We start from the raw sequence: 12,680 nt of genomic DNA, 5'->3' as shown, positions 1-12,680 counted from the left end.
TGGAAATTCTTGCAGTATGAACAGACTGAAGACAGGTCTGCAGGACTCTGTGAAACACAGATCTCCCCTAGAGTCCAGCCACTCAACATGTGGTGGCTTACGGACCCCATCCTGGCATCACCTGGGACGGTGCTGGAAAGGCAGAGTATAGGACCCAGCCCAAACCTGCTGAGTATGTATTTGCATTTTAACATGAAAGCTTGGGAAGCCCTGGCTTATAGCATACATTTTGCAGGGTTGGAGAAAAGATGGGGAAAAGCAAGGCCAGATGGAGCCTGCACAGAATGAGGTGATCTTCTGTGCTTTTTAAGGGAACGTTTTTCTGGTAGCTATGTGAAGGAGGTACAGGCGCAAGGGGCCTATTTGTGACAGTAAGCAAAAGAGGCAAATGGGAGAAGCGAGAGAACTCAGTTTGGGTGGAGTGGAAAAGGGGAGTGGGCTGGAGAAGGGATTTCTGAGGTGTGGTGGACAGGCTTGTCCAGGGCAGGTTGTGGGGGACAAGTGAAGAGTGACCTTGGGTTTCTAAGCAGGAAGACTATGTGGAGAGGACTAGTGGAGAGGGCATTTTTAAGAAAGAAGGTGATGAGCTCTGTTTCAGAAATGCAGAGGAGGGGCCTGGGGGCACTCATGAGGAGTTGTGCAGATGTGATATACACAGGATTGGAAATGCCCAGTGATATGGTTTGGTTGTGTCCCCACACAAATCTCATTGAGTTGTAGTTCCCATAATCCTCACATGTCATGGGAGGGACCAGGTGGGAGGTAATTGAATCATGGGGGCAGTTACCCCCATGCTGCTGTTCTTGTGATAGTGAGTTCTCACGAGATCTGATGGTTTTATAAGGGGCTTTTCCCCCTTTTGCTCTGCACTTCTCCTTGCTGCTGCTGTGTGAAGGAGGTTGTGTTTGCTTCCCCTTCCGCCATGATTGTAAGTTTCCCAAGGCCTCCCCGGCCTTGCGGAACTGTGAGTCAATTAAACTCCTTTCCTTTATAAATAACGCAGTCTTGGGTATGTCTTTATTAGCAGCGTGAGAATGGACTAATATACCCAGAGATGATCAGGCCGGAGACACAGACCTGTGAGCCCCTGCTGATAGAACCAGCTGAGTTTACCTGAAAAGGCCTGCAGGACAGTAAGATCAGAGGATAAAGGGCAGCAGAGGAAGAGCCAAGGTGTGGAAGGTAGGAGGGGAGAGGAGCATCACAGAAGCCCTGGAACAGAGAGGAATTTCTCTGACCAAATGGGCTGAGATATGATAACCTGCCTCTGGTCTTAACAAGTGAGCAGTCCCTGGCCACTGTGGCAAGAGCAGGGAGGGCCCCCCTGGCCGCAAAGCGCAGAGCATATTATCTAAAAGTGTCATGAAACCCTGGGCAGCGGACCTCAAAGGACAGTCCCTGGCGTCCGAATGAGTGGCATCACCAGAGAGCTTGTTAGAAATGCAAACCTTCCGGCCTCACCAGAGGCTCTGATTCAGACCAAGAGAATCACACGCTCTGGGGGTGGGGCCTAACAGCCTCTTTTAAACAGCCTTCCAGCCTTCCAGGTGATTCTGATGTGCTATAGTTTGAGAAACACCGCTACAGGATATGGAAATTCAATGGAAGGTATATATCATCTTTTCTACATGAAAACGAAAAGAAGAAAAAGACAGCCTAGCAACTTCTACATAGAGAAACTCAACAAGAAATGCCTAACTGCTTCAATGCCAATACAACTTATTTCTATAGTCAGAGAAATGCCAAAAGGTATTAACAAAATAATAAAAATACATGGCCCATCTGATAAACTTCCTTGGATGAGATGTAGAAAACACACCCAAGATCTGGGGGATGGAAATTCTGAGACATGGGTACCAGTTCCTACTCTGCCATTGACTATGTGCCCTTGAGTATGTTACATCCCTTGCAGAGCCTCGGTTTCTCCATCCACAAAAGAGGGAGCCGGAAAAAGTTTTTCTGAGGTCACTTTCAGTTCTGACACTGTGTGACATGCTCTGTCCTGTAAAAAGTGACCCCAAACGAAATGCTTTTAAGCAGCTGTGTGGGGTCGGAGGGAGGAGGGAAGTCCTTTTTTTTTTTTTTTTTTTGAGATGGAATCTCGCTCTTTTGCCCAGGCTGGAGTGAAGTGGCATGATCTGGCTCACTGCAACCTCTGCCCCCACACCCCAGGTTCAAGTGATTCTCCTGCCTCAGCCTCCGGAGTAGCTGCGACCACAGGCACCCACCAGCACTGTGTAATTTTTTGTATTTTTAGTAGAAGCGGGGTTTTGCCATGTTGGCCAGTCTGGTCTCGAACTCCTGACCTCAGGTGATCCACCCGCCTCTGCCTCCCAAAGTGCTAGGATTACAGGCATGAGCCACCGCACCGGGCTGAAAGTACATTTTTAAGCAGTAAAATCTAATAACACAGTTAACCAGAAAATCTTTCCAACATTCAGCAGTACTAGTATCTTGCATTCTAGGAACCGGAACATTCCTTTACTAACTGGCTTTTCCATTAAAGCTGCTGATGCCTAGAGTAATAAAAACACGACTGCACTGGACAGTGTTCTTAAAGTTCACATGACTGGGATGCTTCCCAGAAAATAGCTCCATTATCTTCACATTTTCATCCTATAATAATTTGTAATCCAGGAAGGCAAGGTTTGTATTTTCTTCTAGGCAGAAAATAAGTTAAAGAACCAGACTGTATGGATCCCAGAGCCTGACCCCTTGACCGAGTGTCTGGGCACTTGATATTACAAATCTAGACTTCCTGATAAATGGCCCTGTAGTGACCTTGTTACTGGGATCCCTAGATGCTGGTTTCCTGCCTGGTTTCTCTGCATCCAAGTCCCTGTCTGCACCTACTGTCCATCCAATGCCCATCCTCTTCCGCCTGGGTCCCCAATGCCACCTGCTTCCCTGCCTTTGCCAAAGGTCAGTGACTTAGTCATGATCTCAGAACTAGGGCTGGAACAGGGATGTGGGCGTTGGTGCAGGAAGAAGAGGTGGAAGTGTGAGCACTAGAGGAAAGAAGATAAGGTCTAGGGTGACTCCCGCCTCCTGCCCTTCTTTGCTTACACACCCTGGCTCTTAAATTCTATTAGAAATTGGTCAGTGGGAAGCACAGCTGGCTTGTTCATCTCCCTGTCCATCTATCATAAACTCTGTCCCTGCTCCTCCATCCAGCCAGGGTATGTGAGTGACGTTCCAGACTCTGCCAGTCCTTGTGGCAGACAGGTACCATAGTGAGGTGAGAGCTGACAAAAGGCCGGTGTGGCAGGCACAAAGCTGGGGAGTGGCATCCTACTGGAGGTGGGACCACAGAGGTGTGGGGACCAAAGCCACAAACATCAGCCCTGCAGGCCATGCAGAGGTTAGTTTTGTCTTTATCCAGGTAGAAGATTCCTAGTGCTAGAGGGTTTTCCATGCTGGCTCACCCTGCACTGATCTCAACCTCGAAGTCACTCTTAAATCCGGACGTGACCACACGTCCGGATTTACCTAGGGCAGTCCCGGCTGAGACCCGTCAGTCATGTGCAATTATTAATAGGACCCCTTTTTATTCTCAAACTGTTCTGGTTGGGATGATAAATTCTAGTTGCACTGTTCTTGGGGGCCTAGGCCTGTGAAGTCAGAGCTGCAGTTAGAGAAGGCTACCCATGATTAGCAGGGAACCCCAGCCTGATGAGTCTCACCCCTCATCAAACGTTCCATTTGCCTCTCCAGTATCCCTGCCAAACCATCATCTGGCTTCTGCTTGTATACCTGCAAGGACAGCAGGCTCACTATCTTCTCAGGAAGCCTCTCTTTTTTGGGGAAAGCTTTGTTATAAAAATAGCAGGATTCAAACCTGTATACAGTATGACTGCAACTAAATAACAACATCCAGGCCGGGTGGGGTGGCTCATGCCTATAATCCCAGCACTTTGGGAGGCCGAGGTAGGTGGATCACTTGAGGTCAGGAGTTCTAGACCAGCCTGGCCAACATGGCAAAACCTCATCTCTATTAAAAATACAAAAAATTAGCTGGGCGTGGTGGTGGGCACCTGTAATCTCAGTTACTTGGGAGGTTGAGGCAGGAGAATCACTTGAACCCAGGAGGCAGAGGTTGCAGTGAGCCGAGATCGCGCCACTGCACTCTAGCCTGGGTGACAGAGCAAGACTCCATCTCAAAAAAAAACAAAACAAAAACAAAACAAAACAAAACAAAAAACCCCACATCACTCAGCAGGGAAAGGCGTGGGGCTGGAAGAAAGCAGAAAACCTGCTGACTTTTCCCCTTGCACCTCCTTCCATCTCTCCCTCTCCTCATTCAACAAATATTTACCGAGTGCATTTGATGGTCCAGGGACTGTGCTTGGCACTGGGGACAAAATGGTGAGTTAAAACAGACTCAATGTGAGGGGCATTCTACAAAATAATTGGCTTGTACTTTCCAAAAACGTCAAGGTCTGGCTGGGCATGGTGGCTCACGCCTGTAATCCCAGCACTTTGGGAGGCCGAGGTGGGCGGATCACCTGAGGTCGGGAGTTGGAGACCAGCCTGACCAACATGGAGAAATCCCGTCTCTACTAAAAATACAAAAAATTAGCCGGGCGTGGTGGCACATGCCTGTAATCCCAGCTACTCAGGAGGCTGAGGCAGGAGAATTGCTTGAACCCAGGAGTCGGATGCTGCAGTGAGCTGAGACTGAGCCACTGCACTCCAGCCTGGGCGACAGAGCGAGACTCCATCTTGGAACAACAACAACAAAAAAAGTCAAGGTCCTGAAGGACCAAGAACAATTGGGGAACTGTCTTAGTTTAAAGGAAACTAACGAGACATGGCAACCGTATGCAACCCATTTATAAGAGTTTTTTTTTTTTTGCTATAAAAAAGGACATCACTAAGACAACTGGCAAAACCTAACATCTAGGCCAGGCGCAGTGGCTCGGGCCTGTATCCCAGTACTTTGGGAGGCTGAGACAGGCAGATCACTTGAGGTCAGGAGTTCGAGACCAGCATCCAACATGGTGAAACCGTGTCACCACAAAAAATACAAACATTAGCCGGGCATGGTGGCACACGCCTGGAATCCCAGCTACTTGGGAGGCTGAGACAGGACAATTGCTTGAATCCAGGAGGCGGGGGTTGCAGTGAACTGAGATCACACCACTGCACTCCAGCCTGGGTGGCAGAGTGAGGGACACTCTCTCTCAAAAAAAAAAAAAAAAAAAAAGTATATAAAACTTGAGGTTTATAGATTAAACAATGTTGTATCACTATTAATTTATTGATTCTAAAATTTGTATTGTAGTTACGGAATATCATCGCTTTTAGGAAATATATGTAGGGGGAAAGGAGGCATTGATAAATAATCCTCAAATGGTTCAGGATAGATATATATATACACAGGGATAAAATAAAAAGAATAAAATGGTAATGTTTGGGGAATCTGGGTGAAGAATTTATGGGACTTCTTTGATTTATTCTTACAACCTTCCTATGGGTCTGAATTGGATCAAAATAAAACATTAAAAGAAAAAAAAAAAAACTAAGAAAAAGTTTTTTTAAAAAAGAGACCCTGCCTTCACACAGCTTACAGTGTAGCTGGGAGACAGGTACTAATACAAATAATTACATTAATTAACTGCAAAACTGCCACTAGGAAAAGTGCTATAATGGAGAGAGATCTGGTGGCATGAACATTTATAGCAACAATTTAACTCAAGTCAGGAAGGTGAGCAAAGGCTCTGCAATCATGGAGCTGAGACCCACAGGATGAAGTAATCAGTGGGGAGGGGGAGAAGGTCCCAGGCTCTTGCAGTCCCTGCAGCAGGAAGGAGCACGGTGAGGTGAGGGCTCAAAGAGCATGAATATAGGGCCTGCAGGAGATGCTGAGAGATCAGCTTTGTCTTCATTTTGAGAAAAATAGGAGTGTATGGAAGACTCCCCCGTCTGTGGAGTAGAGAATCCACTGGAAGCAGGAGAGGGCATGTGCAGATCGTGGCAGTGCTGACAGTGGACCAGCTGCTTTCAGAGAAGCATCATGCATAATTTTTCTTGTGTTCCCTGACACTTTATTTTCTACAAGAACCATGAATGCATTTGATAACCAGAGCAGGGGAGGGGACTCGGGGGAGCCAGTGGGGAAGACTGAGCTCAGAGGCCAACCTCCCCTCCCCAGGCCCAATGGTGGCTGGCGGTCAAAAAACAGCTGATGGAGCTGGTTGCTGCCTCCCTCACTGAGAACCTCTGGGCTAGCCCTTGAGCTGATGTGGCTGAGGGAGGTGACATGCATGGGCCAGGTCTCCAACCCCACTCCTACGCCAGGGGCCCCTCATCAGCACAGCATTCAGGCAGTCATGGCCCCTGCACAGTCCTGGATGCTCCCTCTTGGCATATCCCTTCAGTCCTGAGAACCGGGACCTGTGGTCCTGGCTGAGGAGGGACCTTCACTCACCCACAGCGACTCTCAGCACTGAACACAGATCAAAGCACTTGTCTGGAGGGTCAGGGGTCTGACCACAAAGTGAGGGACCCCTTTTCTATGCCAAGTTTTGCCTTAGTTTTCCACATTAGCTCATTGACAACAGTCAACTTAAAGGGAATAGGTGCAATTATGATCCTCATTTTACAGGGTGGAAGTTGATTATACAATTTGGGTCATTATTGTAATGCCCAACTAAATCAGAGTTGAGAGGCCAGGGGAAAAATACTCAGGGCACATAACATTGCTCCAAAAATATAATTCTCTGCAAGCCTGGCTGCTAAAACTGCCTGTTATAACCTAAAACCAGTTTTATTTAATAACTACCGAAACAAATTGCTGTGACCCTAAGACTAGTTTTATCTGCTACCATCATGCAACAATCAGAGCTTGCCAGCTCCCGAAGAGCTTCTCTAGTGCCGATGGACTTTTTTCAAAACAATACATAACATTTCTCATTCTAATAAAACTCCCAACATTCTCTTTGTTTTCCAAACCAAAGACCACCTGGTCTGTATAGATTTCCCAAATTATTATTCTTACTTCCCAAGGAAAACGTTTTAAATTTAGAGAAACATCTGTTTTTATATTTTATTTGACTATGACAACAGATGATTTGTCTAGGCACAGACTTGGGTTCAAATGTTGGCTGCAGCCAGGCACAGTGGTTCATGCCTGTGATTCCAGCACTTTGAGAGGCTGAGGCAGGAAGATCAGTTGAGCCAAGGAATTCAAGACCAGCCTGGCAACATGGCGAGACCCTTTCTCTATATTTAAAAAACAAACAAACAAACAAACAAAAACCAAAAAGACAAATCTCGGCTGCACTGCTTACAAACACTGTGCTCTTTGGTGGTTACTTCATCTCTCTGAGCCTCAGTTTTCTCACCCCATCTGTAAAATGGGGCTGGAAGGAATCAGTCAGATTTTGAGGCTAAAATGCACTGTTTGTTCCCTATGGGGGCTCAGTAAAAAAAAATTCACTTCACTCTACACTGCTTAAACATTTACTAAAAGCTTGTGTATCCTAACAGTAAATCATGGGACCTCAATTTTCCAGGACTATTCCAATTTCAAATCCTCTGTCCTAACTTTCCACATAAACCATCAAAATGTTTCAAAAATTCCACTCTCTCAGTATCCAAACACTTCTCAGGCCTCCTCTTGCACAAAGCAGTGGCACACACATTCTTTTTTCACACTACAGATCCCGTTCTTTGGTTCAGAAAACGCAGTCAGCACAGTCCTGCCGGTCCCCTAAAGGAAATGGGGTCAGTGCTCCACTGCAATTCAGACTGGGCTGTTTCCCGGCACATCTATGTAAAGGCAGCCAGGGGGAGGCCGGGCCACAATCAGAGCATCACCCACAAAGGGACATACACTGGGCAGAGGAGTTCAGCCCCCACCTACTTGTACCTGGGAGGCAGCCTGGCGACAGGGTTGCTGTGAAGATTAAATGAATTAAGTTACTATTTGGAGAGCACTCACAACAGTGTGTGGCAACCAATAAGTACAGATTAGTGCTGATAACTAAAACCAGAGGCATCCCTGCAGAAGTTACTCCTGCCTCAAAGACAACACAGTGGCATCGCTCCCATCCAGATGAAAACAAGGAGAATAGGCACTTAGCCCTGGGCTAGGTGAGGCCTGGCCCATGTACAGAGATAAAGCAGACCCTAACCAGAGCAGGTGGGTTCTGCATTAGTGAACACCAAGAGGCTGGATTTGGCTGGGTGCGGTGGCTCACGCCTATATCTCCACACTTTGGGAGGCCAAGGCAGGAGGACTGTTTGAGCCCAGGAGTTCGAGACCAGCTTGGGCAACATAGTAAGACTTTGTCTCCACAAAAAATAAAAAATTAGCTGGGTGTGGTGGCACATGCCTGTAGTCCCAGGTGCGAGGGACAAGGAGGACTGCTTGAGCCATGATCGGGCCACTGCACTCCAGCCCGATGACAGAGTGAGACCTTGTCTCAAAAAACAAAAAAGACCAGGTTGGACTTGGAGAAGAGTCACCACGCCTATGATCCACAAAGTCTCTTCATGCCTTTGTCCCTGCTGTTTTGCCTGCCCCAAATGCCATCTTGTTCCTAAGTTTGAGGCTTAATTCAAATTATGCCTTGAAGTTAGAACTAACTTCTCCCCATGGTTAGAACTACGCTCCACAGTGTCTCCTGATGCCCATCGGAATGAATGGCTGCATCCTCTGGTGTCTCTTGCACCTAGCTTATCCTTTTAAAGTACTTACAAGACCATGGACAGATGGATGGGGACGCACATACACATATACAAACTGTCTTTCCAAATCCACCATGAATCCTTCCAAGGCAGGGGTTCAGCGTTCACCTCTGTAGCCCTATGGCCTAATACATGGTAGAGACTCAATAAATGTCTCAATTTGCTGTTAAATCTGTGCTCATACCTGGTCTTGGAATAACAAGTTAACCTGGGGGCAGTGGGAAGCTTCAGGTGCACACACAAGCAGAAGCTCTGGAGATGCAACATTTCTGGGTCTTAGAACCCATTACCAAATCAGTTTTCAGCCAGGGGCTTACCAAGCACTTCTCAGGTCCTTCTCAGCCAGAGGAAAGAAGACATCTATAAGATCAGGCTCTGAGGTCACCTGGACCCAGCCAAGAGCAGTGTGGACACTGACCTGGTCTCCTCCTGTCTCTATTAGAGTTGGAATGAAGAGCTGATGCTGGGTAGGCTACCGCACCCCCACCAGCCCTTCCAGACCAGGGTATGTGCTGGGTGCCTTCAGCATTCCAGCTTCTACAACAGATCTTGGGAAAAGATAAAGAGGCATTGTCCCTGCTTTCCAGGACTGCAATGCTGGAAGGTGAGCTCTCCTGGGAAAAGATGTAGGGATCACAAATTGCTGGTCTTTTCTCAACCACCACAAACCCGGAGGGTTGGGCAAAGGCAGGGTGCCATGTCTTCTCACTCCCTCCCATCCCCAAAGCTGAGCCCTTCTGGTAGGTTATGCCTGTCCTAGAAAATGTCTCTTGTGTGCCTGGACCTGTAGTTCAGAAGGTCAAAATTGGTCCCTCTTGCTCCTGGCCCCACTCTACCTTTGCCAGCTCAGTTTCCTTATCTGCAAGGTGGGGAACGGGGTGGGGTTTGGCAGCAACAAACCCCACTGTGTGTGAAACCTTCCAGTTCACAGCCAACAAAGCGTTGCTCTCAATTCTCTGATGCCAATTACCACCTCGGAACCCCAGCTTTTTCCAGGGATAAGATTTGTCTCTGACCTTGCCTCCCTAACCAGGTCTCTGAGACTTGAATGAGAATGCTTAAAACTACCAGAGTATCTTCTGTATGATAAAAGATGAATCGAGGGGTCAGAGACATGACTGATGATATGGTAAGGGATCCTGAATCTGCTTCCATGGTAACTTGGGCTTTTTCTCCTGCTCCAAGCTGTCTGAGGGCCCACCACCTGTCTGGCCTGACCAGGGCCTGCCCTTTCCTGCAGGGAAGTGGATGCAGGCAACCTGGATTCTCTGGGGTGCACCCCACATCCCCACTCAGCACTACATCTGCCATACAGAAGTTCAATAAATGCCTCAGCTACTCTGAAATGCCTTCAGTAACTTGACCTTTTATATTCCCCAGCTAATGTCTAATTTGCATATATGAGTCCTTTTTAGGAGATGGCAAATCACCAGAGAAAACGCAGGATCAATACAGAGTATTAGGCACGTTCTATTCTACTCTAATTCTCTGCAAATTGGTATTCCATTAACTGCATGTGGGATTTATGGGAGCTCGCTATAAACTAGAATATTTAACTAGAATGGCCTACTCTGTCAGATAATAGCTTACTGTTGTTAATTTTCAACTAGTCAATCTCAGAAAAGTTTCCAACTTCCAATATACTTCACATCTTGATTTAATCATCCGGAAAGTCATCCATATCAAAGCCTCCATACAACAAAGGGACAGGCAGCTTGATGCAGAAGAAAAAGACCTGCCCTTGGAACCAGGAGACTTGGGTTACACCCCAGCTCTACCACATACTGTGTAATTGGCTGCTCAGAGCCTCCATGTCCTCATCTGTAAAATGGGAGTGACATCAGTCTCACAAGGGAGTTGTAAAGATTAAATAAGACGATACAGGTGAATGTACTCTGCAAGTTCTATAAGGCTATGCAAAGGTTAGTTATTACAAAAGCACAAGATGAAATTCTCAAACAACTCGGGCTAATGACAGAAAGCAAGAATTAAATTGGTGGTTCTAAAGGGGTGCAGGGGTGGCTTTTTGCTCCCTAGGGGACATCTGACAATACTGGAGGCATTTTTGATTGGAACAACTGGGGAACAGGAATTGCTACTGGAATCTACAGACCAGGGATGCTTCTAAACCCTACGATGCCCAGGACACAAAGAATTATCAAACCCTAAATGTCAATAGTGCAAGGCTGAGAAACCCTGATCTAAATAATCGCTTAAAGTTGGATTTGGGAGCTTTTTAAAACAGAAATCTTCCTAAGCAGGCTTTACTTTCTCCCATCATCTGCTTAAACATTTGCAAGATGGATCATCTTGCAAAACAGCTCTTTTGTAAGTGAAGCCAACTGCCAACTTCTGGAGTTTCTGAATGTATAAAACTGCTTTTAAAGGAGATGCTCTCTGATTACAATTCGGCTAAATTGTTTTTCCGAAGGCCTTGACTTCGGCAGAAGTTCTCCTGGGCACAGAGACAGGGTCTGTCACTCCACCACTAGGCCCTGAAGATGGTTTCCTAATTCTAATTTCCTCCTGAAATGAGAGCCACGAGGGTCTCTAAACGAATTAAATTCACATCACGCCAACTGCTTGCTAGCTTTGTGCCGGGCACGGTGCCAAACACCTCCACATAATTTATCCCACTTAATCCACTCAACAACCCAGCGAGGTGGGCATTATTACCAGCTGATTGCAAGGGAGGAAACTGAGGACCAGAGAGTTTAAACAACTTGCCAAGGTCACCAGCTGGCCAAGGGGGGGCCCAACTTGAACGGAGGTCTCCAGTTTCCAAGTCACAAGCTCTTTCCACCAGCTTGGAAAACCCAGGTGTCAAGTTGTCTCAACTTCCCATGAATTTTTAAGGCAACCGCAACTTCTCAGTAAGTTTAGGTAGCTGAAAATGGGAATTTCGGGGGAGCCGGGCACTCTCACATACACTCCCTCATCTGCAGCTGTCTCACCGCAGGTACCTGATAAATCATTCCATATCGCCCGCGGAACGGGGAGGATTTATTGGCGCTGGAGTTTCGTGCCAGGCCCAGGAAATGCCATCTTTGAAAGCCGAGAGGCGGATTCGCCCTGGGAGCCGAGCGCTGGCCGCCGCTCTCGGCTAGCTCCCCGCGGGCTGTGTGCCCCCTCGGAGCCCCGAGCCGGGGTCGCGGCGGCACGGGGTCCTCCGGAGGTGCCGGACGCACGGGCTCCGCGGGTTGCGCCCGCCCCTGCCCGGCTGGAGCGCACGCCCACGCTCCGGCGCCGCGTCCCGGCCGCCAGCCCGCCCCGGCCGAGCCCCACCCGGCGCCCCGCCCGCGCCCTCCCGCCCCGGCCCCGCCAGGTGAGCGCAGCGGGGCGCCCCCTCCCCGTCCCGACGTGGTGCGGGGATCCCGGTACAGCCGCACCCGCCAGCCCGCCCGCGCGTCCGCCGCGCGCCCCAGGGACGGGTGGGGGCGGGGTGGCGCCGAGCGCGACCCCGGCCCCCGGCAGCCCCGCACCCTGCCCCCGGCCCGCTGGGGTCGCACGGGCCCGTACCTGCAGCATCCGGGGGCGCGGAGCGCCCAGGTAGGTCGCGCGTGCGGGCGGCGCGGAAGCTCGCTCGCGGCGCGACCTGGCCGCCGTCTGAGCATGCCCAGTGCCGCCCGCGGGCGGTTCCCGCCGGCCGGGCTGGCCGCGACGGGCCCGCGCGCCGGGCGGGGGGCGGGCGTCCGGGCTGGCCTGCGGTGTTCTCCCGCCCCCGCCCCGGGCTGGCGCGCCCCGACGCATCTCCTAGGGGCACCGGGGCTCTCCGCCGAGCTCCGGGCAGGTCCTGAGTTCCCTCGCGCATGCATGCAGCCATTCGTTCCACAGCCATGACTGGGCACCTACTGTGTGCCAGGCCCTCAGTGATTTCATGCCTAGGGAAGGCAAGAAGTCGGCGCCCAAAGAAACTTTGAAATGAGGAGTCTTGCACGACGGGTGCGCGGTTGAGCTGAGGTCCCGCTGACTTCCAGTCCAGTGCT

General features: G+C 49.3%; 1 protein-coding gene across 2 annotated transcripts in view; it reads right to left on the bottom strand.

Annotated features, from left to right (window-relative positions):
* The window catches only part of PTPN3 (protein tyrosine phosphatase non-receptor type 3), a 122,776-nt gene extending 110,445 nt beyond the window's left edge, over nucleotides 1–12,331 (bottom strand). For both annotated transcript variants that reach the window (XM_034967947.3, XM_034967948.3), the window contains exon 1: nucleotides 12,214–12,331. The gene's annotated coding sequence lies outside the window, so the exon portion shown is untranslated. The remainder of the gene's footprint in view (nucleotides 1–12,213) is intronic.
* Between the last annotated feature and the right edge of the window lie 349 nt (nucleotides 12,332–12,680).

The sequence above is a fragment of the Pan paniscus genome, chromosome 11, assembly GCF_029289425.2.
Source record: "Pan paniscus chromosome 11, NHGRI_mPanPan1-v2.0_pri, whole genome shotgun sequence".
Taxonomy (NCBI): Eukaryota; Metazoa; Chordata; class Mammalia; order Primates; family Hominidae; genus Pan; species Pan paniscus.
The sequence above is the reverse complement of the archived record's forward strand: the minus strand, read 5'-3'. Positions and strand labels throughout refer to the sequence as shown.